At 34.7% G+C, this 17,064-nt stretch overlaps 1 pseudogene; it reads left to right on the forward strand.

Moving 5' to 3' along the window:
• The first annotated feature begins 10,987 nt into the window (after window positions 1-10,987).
• Window positions 10,988-12,073, forward strand: LOC113342645 (annotated as a pseudogene).
• Window positions 12,074-17,064: the final 4,991 nt, after the last annotated feature.

Below are 17,064 nucleotides of genomic sequence, written 5' to 3' on the forward strand. Positions count from 1 at the left end.
TTTTCTGTATATTTTTTTTTTGTTTTGAAACCAAAACCTAGAAATGGAATTGAATGATTCAGGTGATGAATTAAAGATGGTTTTGGTTCAGATTTAATGGAATTGGAGGAGTTTATTGTTGTATATGCGTTTAATTTGTGGATGTTGGTTGTTTGATGGATTTAGGGTTTGACAGTAACAGGTGGAATTTGAGTATTTGGAGGAGACGGATAATGATGATTTTATTGGGGAAAGAACATGTTGCCTCTGTGCTGGTGATTGCAGCTAGGTAGAGAGAAATACGAATGAAATTGGTATTGGTGGTGTATAGAACAACTCTTGTTGATAGAGGATTCGACAACAACATAGTACGCTAATTTCCTCCCCAATATTACATCTTCAATTCTTATTTGATGGTTTGACAACAACAAATTTGGGGATTGTCATATGGATATGTTTTGGGGTTTTGACGCAGTACGAAACTGAATTTGAGATGAAAGCTCTTGAAAATAAATTCTACAGCAAAAATACCAAGAAGAAATTGATCGAGTTAGATGGTTACAGTATCAATAACTATGGTGGATTTTATTTCCGGGGTTAATTAAAGTTCTGGTGTTGATTAATGGCGGAAAAGGCCAGCGTACTGGTGAAGAGGAAGAGAACATTAGAGGGTATTTTGGGACTATCATAAAACACGTGTACAATTTATGCCAGACGTACACAGGTGTTGACTCAGCTAACCGAGCAATAGATGGAAAAGCTAACGATGGGAGGAAACACTAATTTCAATCTTTTTGGGGAGGAAACGCTAATTAGCTATCTTTTCAGGGGTGGAAACGCAAAATAGCCCAAGATGATACTTGGCATTCTGAAAGAAAGGAATTAGAGCAATTCTCATCTCTATCACTACTTCCTTTAAGAATATATCTTGAAGCTCATTACTCCTTACCCATAGGAAATCAAACATACAACCTTTCAGATCAACTCGTGGGAAGCTCCAGGACCGGAAAAATTTCGAGCCAAATTCTACCAATAATACTAGAATTTTGTAAGATAAGATATCATTTCTATGGCGCATTTTTTTTTAGATCTGGTCATCTTTTAAGAGAACTAAACTACAATTTTCAAACTCTAGTCCCAAAAAAAAGAATGCCCACAAACTCCAATAGATTTTCTTTCCATCAGAAATTGTAACATAAATTACAAAGTCATTTCAAAAATACTTGCAAACAGATCACTCAAACCAATTCTACAGAAAATCGTAACCCCTTTTCAAACAACATATATATGCACCTCATAGAAGCATCTCTGATAACACCATCTATCTCTTATGAGCTAGTATATCTGTTTGTACCTAAAATTACTTTTAGGCACTAAACAAGATAATTTGATTTGATGATAATGATATGAATTAATGCTAGAAAAAGAATTGAAAACAAATAAAGGAGACAAAGAATTTAACGGGATTCGACAAGTGTTGCCTACATCCACGAATGAACCCCGTAGGGAGAGATATTGTATTGATTGGTGATTACAATAACTTGGTCAGCTAACCTAAAATTTCATGTCTTCTTAGGGTTTAGGATACATCTATTTATAGTGTTTATGTAACCTTAATTCTGATACAAACTTCAAGTGCAAGCAACTCGGGCAACAAGACTTCTGAAAACTTCTGGAATCTTCTTTCACGGGCTAGACATAACGGGCTTTATTAGCGGGCCAAATTGATGGTACAAACAATATAATATGAACATAAGTAGAACTAAAGATTATGAAGTTGGCATAAAGCTTGACATGTTGAAAACGTTTGACAAAATTGAATAAAGTTTTCTGTTAGGTATAATAAAATAGTTGGGGTTCAGTAACAAGTGGTGTCAACTAATCAAGCAATGTATCTGAACTACTTCAATTTTTATTTTACTCAATGGTTCATTTTCATAAGGATTCGTAAATTCTTCAACACTACTGGACTGATGAAAAGATGATTTATTCGCTAATGATTTGATTCATTAAATATGAACAACAATTATGAGATATTCATCAAGCAATAGTCTGGAGATGAAACTAGTACCATTGGGTAGATCTCGAAAAGTTATGTGCAATAGACTACTTAGATTATCAATCGGATACCGGAAGAAGAAACCATCAAATTAGTGAGAAGGGCAAAATGGTCATTAAATATTAGTTAGGCAACCGTGACATCTACTATGGGCACCTGGATGCCCATATCCAATTATTAGGGTGCCTTGGTAATAATACTTTGGATTTATCTGTAAACTTATCGATGAGAAGATCATCTTCTCTTCTTCTTGTTCCCTTCGTTTCTTCTCTTTCCTTTGTCTCTCTGAAAATTCATAGAAGTTATAATTGATAGTGTGACATCGAGAGAAAGAATAAGGAGTACCAGGTAGTGGTGGTGTTGATTCAACTGGGTGATTCAGTGTTACGTACCCACAATAGTGATTGTACGTGTGAATGTATTGTGTGAACATCAGTTAATAATTCAGTTATTGTATAAACTGTCCATGGGATTACCTTGGATGGTTGTAACATGGAACCTATATATATGAAGGGTTCCTCTCTGTAATGAAACTAATGAAGAAATAAGATGTTAATTAATTAGATTGTAGTGTAATGCTAGTGTAGTTTAGGTTAACAAGCCAAATCCTAGCATTCAGACACAAAAAGAAAAGGTAATTCAGAGTGTTAAATTAGGGTTTCTTGAGACAATGATTGATTGCTATAAACTAACTATGGAATTGAGCAATTGAAGATGGGTTTGGAGAACTTGATATGAAGAAGAATTAATAGATTAATTATAAGAATAAGTAAGGTTTGTGTTCTTCTTAAAAAATAGAAATTACGGTTTCAAAACAAGTCGATGCTAATGAAATTAAGACGGAGAAGATGATGATGATGGAAATAGGAGATGGGTATTTGGAGTTGATTGAAGTGAAGTTGAATTAACAGAGGGGATTAGTTAGATATAAGAGATTTGGTTCTTATCTGAGGTAATATTTATTATTCAATTGAATTGAATCTCAACCACTAAGATTTGTTATAAATTTGAGTATTTGTTGTAGAGCAGTGTTGTCCGGTGCCGTTTTGTGGGATAGCTAAATGAGCAAGCACATTATTGGTCATTAGATTAACCCACCATCCATCGATTGACTTTATCTTTACTTTTCCAGCTATACAGCTAGAGAACTTAACAAATTAGAGTTAGATCCTTTTAGTTTTTATCTAAAATGAAAACCACCCTCTACATAATTATTAAGAAGAAAAGCCGTTTCTTAAGAGAAAAAAAACCCACCTTCTTCATCTGTTATGTTTATGGTTTTGTGGAGATGAGTCCTAGACGAAATCGGAATTTGACAAATGAGTTTGATCGTAGTTTACAAGATGATTTTGATTTTAATGTATGGAATGCACATAATAATTTGGAAGAATCGTGTGCAAAAAAATGTACTATTCAAAGAAACTTTCTACATCTTGTAATTTTCTTTGATTGATTTTGATTTTTTTTAATCAGACTAGTAATTTGATTATTATCTTTTAATCCTATTATGAAATAAAGATGATTATTTGTCCGTAATTTTTAATTACAGTTTTTTTAGAGAACTCAAAACCCTAGTTATCTTTGTAAGATATATATGAATTAGCAAAGACCAAATTGGAAAAACATGGAAACCTTACATATTATGGCACTTGTATCAAATCTTTTTAGTGTACCGGCTACCTTTTTAGTGTACAAGCTGCTGTTGTAGTAATAGAAAATTTGTGCAAGTAAAAACACCACCCTTGTGTTGCATAAAGTAGCTTGAAACTTTATATGGGTTGAATTTGATTGATTTTTTTTTATCAGTACAACTATATTACGCACAAATCAATACCTTGTCATTTAAATTTATGCATATATATTTCAGCGTCGAACAAGGATGGTTTCACTGGCATAAGCAGTCATCAATATGAAACTTTAAGGTGTGTGTTTTTCGTCTAATAACGGTCTCGCGGGTTCTTCTCTTTATGCTAGCTAACAAAATTTACATAGTGATTATGCTAACTCCATTGTCTATTTTGTACCTATATACAGTTCTTCTATGAGTAAAAGTGCAGACATGCCAAACCAACCAAGTCAAATGAGTGAAATCGATCTTAATATCAATCTTACTGGTCATAGTTGGGTAATATTAAGTTCATATTTTTCATCAAATGATTGTATGTTTATATCAATTCCTACAGTCACTAATTAATATATATTTATGGGGTACATGACGCACATATTTGAATGCCTGCTATTGATATCATAAAGAAGAAGGAACAAAATGGTTTAGGAGTTTTCTTTAGATTTTGTAGCCATAAAAGATATGCGATTCATATATTTTGGATGCTTTTGTGCTGCAAATGTGTTTAAATCATACTTGATTTTGAGAACTTCATCAGAAACTCTCTTCATGATAATCCAAGTCTACTTTTAATTGTTTTATTGGTCTTGTGCCCAAAAATGTATGTGTTCCTAACTTACCAATACCTCCTAACGAGTCAAAAAGTTCCTACCTGGTTTGAACATCCAGAGCATCCTACTATCAATGGGTTCTCTTTATTGGCAACCAAGGTTTCAAACCTTGCCTTGGATTTGTTTCTCCCAGGCTTCTCATGAGCTCAGTTATTGGAGCAAACAAGTCCTTACCCTTGGCAATACAGTTGGTTCATTTATGCTGAAAAAAACTTATAAGGACCTAACTCTAATTTGCTAACTTCGATAGTTGTATACAACTAGAAAAGTAAAGGTAGAGTCAATCCAACCGGTGGTGAGTTGATCTAACGGCCAATAATGTGCTTGCTTACTTAGTTCTCCTGCAAAACGGTGCGGGACAGCACTGCTCTTTGGTGTAAAATTTTGTTGAGTTAAATATTCGAGTAAAAGATTGTAGCTGCAGTTCTGAGATGGAGGTTGAGAATTAAGTAGGATAAATATGTTGATTTTTATATATGAATGTGCTAGGTGGATGAGTGAACTGTATGGATGAAATGGTGTTGGAATCCTAGTTCGGGATTCGGCAAACGTACGGAACGGCAAATGTACGAGTATTATACGGTTTTGTAAAATCCAGATTCGGTCCAAAATTCAGTTAACGGGACGTGATTCGTCATTAATTCGGAACGACATACGTACGTGTATAATTCGATTTATAAATGTGAGTTCGGCTCTGAAAATTCGCTATCTATATATAACAAATAATTTGTATTTATAAGGTCATAGACCAATTGTTATGCATATGTGTGAGTTATTTAAGGAAAAAATAAACTCAATATGATGATATTGATAATATATACAACATTAGTTATCCAAGAGGACGTCGTATGGTGGTTTAGATGCTTGGTTAGTGAGTTTGAGATCTCTCTCACCTTCACCTTCAAATCTCTTCAGTCGTTTTTGTTTCATAAAAATTACAACACGTCTAATATTCGGTCGTGTATGCTCGGGAGGCAGTAAAGCCCAAAAAGTGGAGTCTTTGAAAAGTAAAAGCTAAAGAATTTATGGCGAATTAAGCGGACGTATCATTCCGGATATGTAAAATTCGTGAATGATTCGCGAATAATCCGGGAATTCCACATAATACGCGACTTGGGTTCGGAGTTGCAAACGTACGCGAATAAGACGGTAATATTCGTGATACGGAAAAATTCGCGAATGATTCGCGAACTTACTAACTAGGGTTGGAATTGAACTAGCTAGTAGAGTTGATGAGTGAACTGTATGGATGAAATGGTGATGGAATTGAACTAGCTAGTAGAGTTGAGGATTTATTTTTTCCCAAAAAGAGGATTTAAACCCGATATAATGCAAACATGTAATATGACCTTTAAACTCTACCATATCCAAGTGGTGTTAATGGAATTTTTATTACAAAAAGTGGATATATTCACAACGTATTTTTATCTCAAATCTACTAAATAAAACTAAAAGCATTAACTTTGAAATTTATGGAAAATGTTGCACTAGTTTCAAAATCTGACTTGATCTTGTATCTTTGCTCTCTTTCTTTAGCATAATGTTCCGTCACCAACTTTAGAGTGTTTTCAGAATTTCTTCGACAGACAATATTGTATCCACTCTATTTAACTGCAAATTGAAAGGAAGCTTCAGCTCTTTCTATTTCTAGTTAATCTCTTGTTACACAGTCTGCATACACTTTTTCTGCTGTAAGGGTGTTACCTATATGATCAGTTAATGTGAGTCTAATTTCTGAGGAGTAGACATGATACAAAATTAACATTGACAGGGAAATATTAATTGTTACGCTCATAAGGTTTGTATTGTCCGGTCTCTGTTAAGAATTTCGGGTGCCTCATCATACAATTGAAGTTGGGGGTCGAACCCGTATAATATCGTAAATCTTGGGCTAATATACATACTTTTCCTTTTACGGACCCATGATCAGTCTTATCAAACAATATAAATTAGGGAATATTAACGTACCGTCATTTACTTAGAGCATAAGTCTTAGTCTAATATACCTAATATTAATGGTCGTATAGTCATGATTTTCTTCGGAATACTGTTTCACCTATAGGTATCAAAAGAAACAGAGAAAGAATAAAGAAAATAATATGTACTGCCTAGACATAGACGTACAATTCAATCGAGAGAGGAAAATTGAGTTCTAGTGAAATTTGGGGTGTAATTATTTTCTCCTTTCAATCTCAGTTCAAATTTTGGGCGGAAATCTAGTCTGGGTCTTTCCATCAAGTCAAATTAAAACTCATGTGTGATTTACCTTGTCATGCACATAACCAGGTCGCACATGTGTTTCACTTTATCAATGTAATTTTTTTACAACGACTATTTTTAGTTGAAATTCACCACGACTTAAGAATTTTTGCTAATTTTCTTTCATATTATTATTGTATTCTTTTGAAGTTGATTGTTAAGTTGAATTAATTAATCATGGAATCTTGGTCAGATATCAAGAAATAATCATGAAATAAAACAAAACTCAAATTCTGGTACAAAGTGGATTCTGAAATGAAATTTCAGAACTCTAGAGAAAATATAATCAAGAAAGAAAGCACAAATACAAATTAATTGCTTCCATTCAAGGGCTAATTTTAGAAGGAGGAAAAACCATATTGATTCTTTCTAAGATGAAGATGATACTGGAATTTGGCATTCTGAAAGAAAGGAATTAGAGCAATTATTAGCTCTATCACTACTTCCTATAAGAATATATTTTGAAGCTCATTACTCCTTGCCCATAAAAAAAAAATCTAATATACCATCTTTCAGATCAACTCGTGGGCAGTTCCAGGACATGACGAATTTCAAGCTAAATTCTGCCAATAATGCTAGCATTTCGTAAGTTAAGATATCATTTCTGTGGCGCCTTTTTTTGTAGGATTGGCCATCTTTTGAGAGAACCAAACTACAATTTTCAAACTCTATCCCAAAAAGAAGAATTCCCACAAACTCCAATAGATTTTCTTTCCATAAGCAATTGCAATATAAATTACAAAGTCATTTCAAAAATACCTGCAAAAAGATCACTCAATACAATCCTACAAAAAACTGTATCCCCTTTTCAAACAACATATATACCTGATACGTATTGATCTTTATACCTTGATAGCTATTACTATAAAGGCGGAATTCAGAATAATAATAGACGAGAAACTTAGTGAATGGAACACAAGTAGTAATTAGAGGAAAATATCTTCTCTAGATTATGAACAAGAAAACGATTACAATTCTCTCTTTGTTATGCTCACAATCTTATCTAAACAGTGCATTAATCTTAAACTTTTTGCTAAGCTTGCACAAGTATTGTTCCAAGATTTCTATAGATTTTCTGTTCCCAGTATCTGTGTTTAGCTATTAGCCAAAGCCCTCTATTTATAACCTTCATGGTACTCAACCGACCAAGGACTTCTATTAGGAATTTATTTCTTACACTAAGAGTATTGCCTAAAACAAAACTCTTCTCTAACTAAGAATTCTGCCTAAACAAGGATTTCTTCCTAGAATATAATTCTTCCCTCAACTTATATTGAGGTCAACTAAGTTCCCTAAAGGAGTACGGATACACATGTATCATGGGTCCCCCTTTTAAGAACTTGAACTCCTGTGAGAGTTAAAAAATGAAGGTTAGGGAACTCGAGAGTCCCTTTTTCCTTGTTAAACCACTTGAACCTTTAAATCCAATTAGAAAAGCTTCTTTCTCTCCTTGTCGTGTTTTAGTCCCTCTTCACTCAAATATGCAGTCTTCCTTGAGTGGTTCCCCTTTATCAAACCATAAGTATTCTACTCGTCGTAAGATCATAGTGTCGTCGCCTTCATCATTAAGTAATGGTGGTTCAAACAACTTTAAGTATCCAACATTTATAGCCGAGTACATTCCTAGATAAGGTGGCAGATCCAGACGAAAGGCATTGTCTCCAATCTGATCGAGTATACGAAAAGGTCCATATCTCAATGGCTTCAACTTCTTACCTTGCTCCTTCAGTCGCTCCTTACCTAATTTTAACCATACCAAGTCACCAACACCGAAATTACAAGGCACAAGATGCTTGTCATGTTTTTCTTTGTATTTGGCTTGTGACTTCTGTAGTTGTGCTTCAACAGTCGTGTGAATCTGAGATATCTTCTCCAAGAACTTCTGTGCCTTTTGTCGTTCACTTCCTTCCTTCCCCCATTGAGGTGTCACTAGAAAATACTAGATCGAAAGGAATACGTGGTAAATAACCATAGCATGTCTCGAAAGGAAATTGTCCTGAAGAACTGTGAACTGCTCTATTGAAAGCAAATTGTAGATATGGTAAACTTTCATCCCAAGTTTTAGGATGCTTGAAATTATATCCCCTTAACATGTGAACCATAGTCCTGTTGACCACTTCTGTTTGTCCGTCTGTTTGTGGATGAAAAGTTATACTCTTCTTCAACCTAGTGTCCATCATCTTCCATAAAGAATCCTAAAAGTGACTAAGGACTCGACTATCCCTATTAGAATTAATCGAAGTAGGTAATCCAAAATGCATACACACATGCTCAAAGAAGAGTTGTGCTGCACCGGCTTCCATTACCGTCTTTGTACATGGAATTAATGCAATCATCTTGCTAAATCGTCGACCAAAACGAACAAGTAATCATAACCATACTTGGTCTTTGTTAATCCACCAATAAAATCCATAAAAATACTCTCACAAGCCTTGATGGTACTATTAATGGTAGATATAACTCACGTGTCCTGTTGGAAGGTTTAGATGTGCTGCATAATTTACACCTTCTAACCAACTAAGCCACATTACCTTGCATCTTTTTACAAAATACATAACGACGAAGGTTAAGAAGAGTCTTATTCATCCCAAAGTGTCCATCAACTCGGGATGTGTGTGCCTCTCTCAACCATTGTAAACGATATTCATCTTCTGTAATGAAAAGTAATTGACCCTCTTATAACGTCCATCCCGGAGTTCAAACTGGATTTTCAAACCACTCTTTATCCTTTCTAACACCTTCTTGAAGTCTTTGCTAGATGCCTATGACTCTGCATACTCTTGAGGAACAATCGAATGAATTCTCATATCCACCATTAATGCACGGATTGGTGGTCGAGACAACATATCTGTCAACTTGTTTGTTACTCTCTTCTTGTACTTAATGAGAATGTTGAAACTCATCAAGTAAGATATCCACTTTATGTGTCGGGCTTGTTGTAGTTTCGTCTGTGCGTTTAGATACTCTAATGGTTTGTGATCTGAATGTACCACTACTTCTTTACCTAAGAGATACACTCGCCAATGCTTGGATTTTAATAGCACCTGAGAACAATTCTGAATGGTACTCCACTGGTTTACCATCCTGTAACAACACTCCTCCTATTGCATAGGTAGAAACGTCGGTCTCAACATCAAAAGTACGTTGTAAGTTAGGCAATTCCAATACCAGTGCTATTGAAATATTCCTTTTTAGTAACTGAAAAGCGTCTTCATGGGTTTGCTGCCATCAAAATTTGCCTTAGATCTCGTCAAACCATGTAACGTCTTTATTTAATCCTCCTGCGTAGTTAAACAGAATTATCGACACTCCTCCATTCACATGACTAGTACTTATTATTTTAGCTATTGATAGTATTTTTAATTTTTAAACAGTCTATCCCTTAGTTTGAGCTACTTTTCACCTGACCATCTTCTTCGTGTACGTTCTTATTTAACCATCTCCTAATAGTATTTATCATGGTTGTTATGCTATCCCTAGGGGTGTAAATTGGGTTAGGCCGGGCAGCCTGACCCACTTTTTACTGCAGGCTAGGCCAGACAGACCTCATAATCAGCTATCCAAAAAGCCCGTCAGGCCAGGTAGAAGCAGTTATTTTGAGGCCCAAAACTTGCCCAAAGCCCATTTTATAAGCAGGCCAGGCCAGGCAGGCCAAACAGGCTTCAGGTTTTTTGAGTTTTCAAAATTCTGTGATAACTGATTTAACTTCTATTTATAATTCGGAGAATAAATGAACTATGAGCTAAAATAATCCTAAATAATTAATATTCTAGATGTAAAATAGAAATCAAAATAAGAATTTTAAACCAAAATATAACCCAAACATATAACACTTTGGTCTAACATTAGAACAAAAACCTTTAAAAATTTAAACGGATATCAAACCGGGCCGTTCGGGCAGGTACCAGGCCAGACTAGTAAAACATATGAGTGGTTGTTTTAACATTGTTCATCGTCCATTTGAACGGTACATAGTTTTTATAACATGTCGAGTACATATAATATCGGGTTCCATGACATTCGGTACATCATCACCTTTCATTTGGGTACATATTGTTCTAGAGTAGTGGTGTTTTTGTGTTGATTGTTGTCTAGAACTACTCAACATGTAATCATTAATTTTATATCCATAAAATGATCCTTGACCCACCATATATAGACTCATGCCACACATGATCTATATAAACTTGAACCAAATCACAATATAAGTCTAATGTAGGAATGGGTAAGAAATTCAAGGTGAGCAGATAAGAATGAGTGCGAAATTGGGAGATGTCAACACCAAACCCATCTTCAGCACCAGTTCTTCCATGGAAAACAAAGATTTCAACATTACTCCTCTCAACAGTCATTGATTTCTCACGCCGCAACAACGGCACTGTCAATCGTTTTCTCTTTAATTTCTTCGACACGAAAATCCCAGCGCAACCAACCCGCTGACTCAACATCACTGATATCACTGTCGATCCATCTCGTAACCTCTAGTTCCGTCTCTACGCACCAAAAACAACATCAGCAGTTACTAACGTAGCCTCCACCACCACCGCAGACGCTGCTCTTCTACCTGTTTTCATCTTCTTTCACGGCGGAGGATTCGCTTTTCTGTCCGCTGCTTGTGTTGGTTACGACGCCGTATGCCGTCGTTTCGCAAGTGAGAGTTCTGCGATCGTTGTTTCTGTTAACTACCGTCTCTCACCAGAGTTCAAGTAGCCCTGCCAGTACGACGACGGATTCGATGTGCTGAAGTTCATCGACGGGAAACAATGTAATTTCCCGGCAAATGCAAATCTGTCCCAGTGTTTTCTCGGTGGAGATAGTGCCGGTGCTAATATAGCACATCATGTCGCAGTAAGAGCATCCCGTTACACGTTTCAGGAAATGAAAGTCGTCGGACTAATCCAGATTCAACCCTTCTTCGGGGGTGAAGAACGGACTGAATCAGAAATCCGGTTAAAACATGCCCCGTTGATATCTCTTCCCCGTACAGATTGGCTATGGAAAGTGTTCGTACCGGAAGGATGTGACCGGAATCATGAAGCGGTGAATGTATTCGGATCAGTTCACTCGGTTCAGGATATGAAGGGGTTGGTAGATTTTCCTCACACTGTAGTGGTGATTGGTGGATTTGATCCATTAAAAGATTGGCAAAGGAGATACTACCAAGGTTTAAAGAAATGTGGCAAAGATGTGGATTTGGTGGAGTATTTAGATGCTATACATGCTTTTTATCTTTTTCCTGAATTGCCCGAGAGTAATTTGTTGTTTAAACAAGTTCAGGATTTCATTGATCAGAAATGTCACGCGAAATGATTAGTTTCGTCGTCTCAAGTTGCTTAAATTTATCAAGAAGTTCTTTTTTGCTTTTTCTTTACATGTAAGATTGGGAAGACGCAAATTTGTGAATTTTTCCTTTCATCATTTAATATTTCCCGATCGGATCTGGATATTAAAAAAGAAACATTATTTAATCAACGAAATGTGTTATTTGAATCTAAACCAAACTATAAAAAAATAAATGGACATAAATAAATAAAATCGCAGTAAGATGAATCGACTGTATTAGAGTGTTGCTATTGTCAAAGATCATTCAAAAAAGATAGCTCTGACTCTGGGTCAGCTGATAAACAACTAAACAAGTGATCCAAGTCCTCGTCCTTTTCAGAACAACAACATCAAGCAGGATCAACGTGCTGCAGCACCTTGTGAATAGATACCTTACAACAACTTTTGGAGCAATATATTTAGCCTGCCACATTCTTTTGCATGGTAACTTATAAACAGTGCTAGTAGAGGACTGACCTCCATACTACATAAGAGTTTATGAAATGATTCTGTATTTCACTCCCCAGCTTAGTGAACCTCCAAATGATCCTGTCCATCCCACCATGATCTACCAAAATTGAATGCTTACATTAATAAGTACATTCATAAGCATCTTAATTGAGAACCTTATATATTGTGATATGAGAATGATTGAATCCAAATAAAACTGACTATATATAACACAAAATTATGTGTGTTCCATTTGTGCAGTAAGAATTAACCCAATGCTCCACTTCTTCTCCACTAATCCGTATTAACAAAAATACATCTCGAAAGCAGCGGCTGCTAAAAAGCAACAGTGAACAACAAAAATATCCTCCGATTTTTGCTCACAAAACGTAATCGCAACAGTTTTGCAGCAAATAAGTTAAATACCACTCTTAATCAAAGAAATTTCAAGTTTTAGAAAATCCAATAAAACAATTTGAGGTTTCCAATATTAACTATAAAGTTTCTACCAAACATATATAAATAGCACCTCCTTGATGTTTACTTTTGTGCGATCTCCATAAATTTAACGGAAAATGGATCATTTGTCCAAATATTTTTAGAACATGGTTCAAATGGACGAGTAAAAATTAGTATGGGTGAAATGAACACCAAAAAAATTGTAAGGATGAAACTGAATTCATCCTGACTTAAATTTAAAAAATAGTAAGGATGAAATTGGATGCATCCTGATGTAAATTAAAAAAAAGATATATTTCAAAATGGGTAGGATGAAACTGTTTACATCCTGATTAGTTTGGTCGTTTCAAGTTGCTTAAAATTTATCAAGAATTTCTCTTTTTCTTTTTCTTTACTAAGATTGGGAAGACCCAAATTTGTGAATTTTTGCTTTCATCATTTAATAATTCACGATCGGATCTGGGTATTAAAATATTTGCTACTCAGAGTGTGATTCGACTTTAATAATAGAAACATTATTTAATCAACGAAATTATTTTGAATCCATTTCGGTAAACTAATATTTTTAGAACGGGTTATTTGAATCTAGGGTTAGGTGCCCCCAAAATGGATCTCAAGGTTGTGAAAATGTCCCGGACGTTAGGGAAAAGATTAAAATGTCTTGTTCTGTTAGATTTTCCGTTAGAGAGAGTTAAATAGTCGCAATTGCCCTTCAGAGTACATTGTTCATAATTCAGAATTCAGTGTTTAAAATTCAGGGTTCAGGACTTAGGATTCAGGATTCATGTGGTGGTGGTGGTGCGGTGGTATTGGTGGTGCCAGCGATGGTGATAGTGGCGGTGGTGGTGGCGGTGATGGTGGTGGTGGTAGTGGTGGCAGCGATGGTGGTCAGTGGTTGTTCATTTGGTCTTGGCGGTGGTAGTTGTGGATTGGGGCGTTTTGATTAAGAAGGATAAAAATGGAATTTCAAAACTCCGTTGACCGGTCAAGATGTCAAATTTTGATCAAAATGCTTAGAGCTAACGAAATGGGGCATTTTAATCTTTTCCCTACCGTCCGGGGCATTTTCACAACCTTGGGATCCATTTTGGGGCATTTTTCCACTTAACCCAGGATAAAATGGAATTTCAAAACTCCGTTGACCGGTCAAGATGCCCAATTTTGATTAAAATGCCCAAAAACTAACGAAATGGGGTATTTTAATCTTTTCTCTAACGTCCGGGGCATTTTCTCAACCTTAGGGTTCATTTTGGGGCATTTTGCCATTTAATCCATTCAAAACCTAACCTAACCATAAAATCGATTAATGGATAAATAAATAAATAAATGGAGAGTACATAATGGATAAATGACTGACCTCCAAACTCACATAATAGTTTCTGAAATGATTATGTATTGAACTCCCCAGTTTAGTGAACCTCTAAATGATCCTGTCCTTCCCACCATGATCTACCAAAATTGAATGCTTACATTCATATATATTCGATAAACTTAGTACAGAGAGTACATTCATAAGCAGCTTAATTGAGAACCTTATATAATGTGATATGAGAATGACTGAATCCAAATTAAAACTGACTATATATAACACAAAATTATGTGTGTTCTATTTGTGCAGTAAGAATTAACCCAATGCTCCACTTCTTCTCCGCTAATCCGTATTAACAAAACGTAAGCGCAACAGTTTTGCAGTAAATAAGTTAAATACCACTCTTAACCAAAGAAATTTCAAGTTTAAAAATATCCAATAATACATTTTCAGGTTTCCAATATTAACTATTAAATTTCTACCAATAGCACCTCCTCAATGTTTACTTTTGCGCGATCACAATAAAATGAATAAATAATGAACCAAGGCGCGCTGCCATGGGAATTGCTAAATTAAATTTCATTGGGGTTATCAGTATCAACTATCAAGCTAAACCAAAACTTCAATCATCAGAACCTTCTGGAGTTCCGTAGGTAATATTCTGCATTTACCAGGCCAGTTGTTCATAGGTATTTTTACCTGAAGTTGTACACCTTATAGCTTTAATGACAATAACTCTTGTAGATTCCTCAATAACCTCCATAACGTCACGCTTGTCGATCCCGCAAAGTTTCTGAATTGCATTATAAAAACTGAATACAAACTTGAGCAGAATATCCTTAGAATCAGATTAATAAGAGATTACCTGGAATTCTTCTTCTTCATCTCCCGTTAGCTTTAGCTTCTTGAACATCTTTCCCATCTCAGCTACAGTTTCTTTAACTATACGTAAAATGAAATAAAATAAAAGTATCAACAACTCCATGGATGAGACAACATATATATTTCCATGGGAAGGCAGATGTAAAAGAACAATAACTTACTATACTCTACAAGAGGATGATGCACAATTTTTTTCCACTCTTTGCATACCGATTTACACGAAAATAATGATTAAATAGGTAACCGTTTGAGAATCTCTAGTTTAATTTCTAATGGGAGAACGTCAAAATTCTCCATCAAAGAGCCAACAAGGGTTTCAAATATTTTTTGGAAAATCTAGAACAAAATATTGTATGAGGACTTTGCTGTTTAGTCCAGTAAACCCGATCCGGGTTACTGGCTAGTCCAGCGGCAAAATATATTTACTCCCTAGTACAAAAAAGTTTTAAAAAGAATAAAATTACTCTACTAACCCTAACATATAATATTACGTATATTAATACATATGTTACCATATATGTAGTATGTAGTAATAACATATGTAGTATGTAGTATACTTAGTTACTAGTATACTAGTATGCTAGTAGTATACTAGCATACTAGCAGTAATATGTTATATATCGTTAATATGTAGTATGTAGTAATAATATATGTAGTATGTAGTATATTAGTATACTAGTAGTAATTAGTACTTGTACTAGTAGTAATATGTTATATATTGATACTACGTATTAATATGTTATGTTATATATTAATACTACATATTAATATTGATACTACATATTGATATGTAGTATGTTATATTTTGATACTATATATTAATATGTAGTATCAATATGTTATGTTCAACCCTGTTATGTTATGTATTGATACTACATATTGATATGTAGTATGTTATATATTGATATGTAGTATGTTTGATATGTAGTATGTTATATATTGATATGTAGTATGTTATGTATTGATATGTAGTATGTTATGTATTGATACTACATTATCAAAAAATTGTTATGTATTGATACTACATATGTTACTACTAGTACTAGTTACCACTAGTATACTACATATGTTACTACTAGTACTAGTATACTACTATAGTGTACTAGTAGTAACTAGTATAGTGTACTAGTAGTAGTAACTAGTATAGTAAAGTAGTTACCTAATTTACAAGTAACAAATTAGTAAGATATTTTTGTTACTGCTAGTATAGTACATATTAATATGTAGTATCACCGTATTGATATTACTAGTATGTAGGAACATACTACTAGTAACATTTACATGTGTTGATATTAATTAGACCTGGAAGGGTATTTTAGGCATTTAGAAAATACACTTTATAATCTCCACGAAGTTTTTGGACTAGAGAGTAAATAATCTAGTCCAAAAACATGTTTTTGGACTAGGGAGTAAATATTTTTCACGGGTGGACTAGCCATTAACTGGATCATGAAAAACTGGACTAAACAGTAATTCCTACATATTGTATAGGTTGGATATGTTGCAAAAGCTCGTAAAGCTCTTTCACTAAGTCGATGACCCGTATTAATATCGTAAGTACCTGAATCCACAATTTAAATTTTTTGTTATTGTTATACAAAGTACTCTAGTGAGTTTGCATGTAATTAAGAAGTCTTAATATCCTTCGGTTCTTTACCCAATGAAGCAAGAATCTGCGTATACTGATTATCAGTTACGCTGTATCGTAAAAATGGATTGCTAAGAACATAATACTATTAGGGAAGACAATACCTAGAGATTGATAACACTAAAAGTAGTCAGGAACTTATAAAATCGGATGTTCAGAAATACATGAAGCCTATGCGCAAGGAAGATATATTAAAATGCATGTCGATGTAGTCCGCAAGAATATCTATGGTTACCAAAA

The sequence above is a fragment of the Papaver somniferum genome, unplaced genomic scaffold (genome assembly GCF_003573695.1).
Source record: "Papaver somniferum cultivar HN1 unplaced genomic scaffold, ASM357369v1 unplaced-scaffold_46, whole genome shotgun sequence".
Taxonomy (NCBI): Eukaryota; Viridiplantae; Streptophyta; class Magnoliopsida; order Ranunculales; family Papaveraceae; genus Papaver; species Papaver somniferum.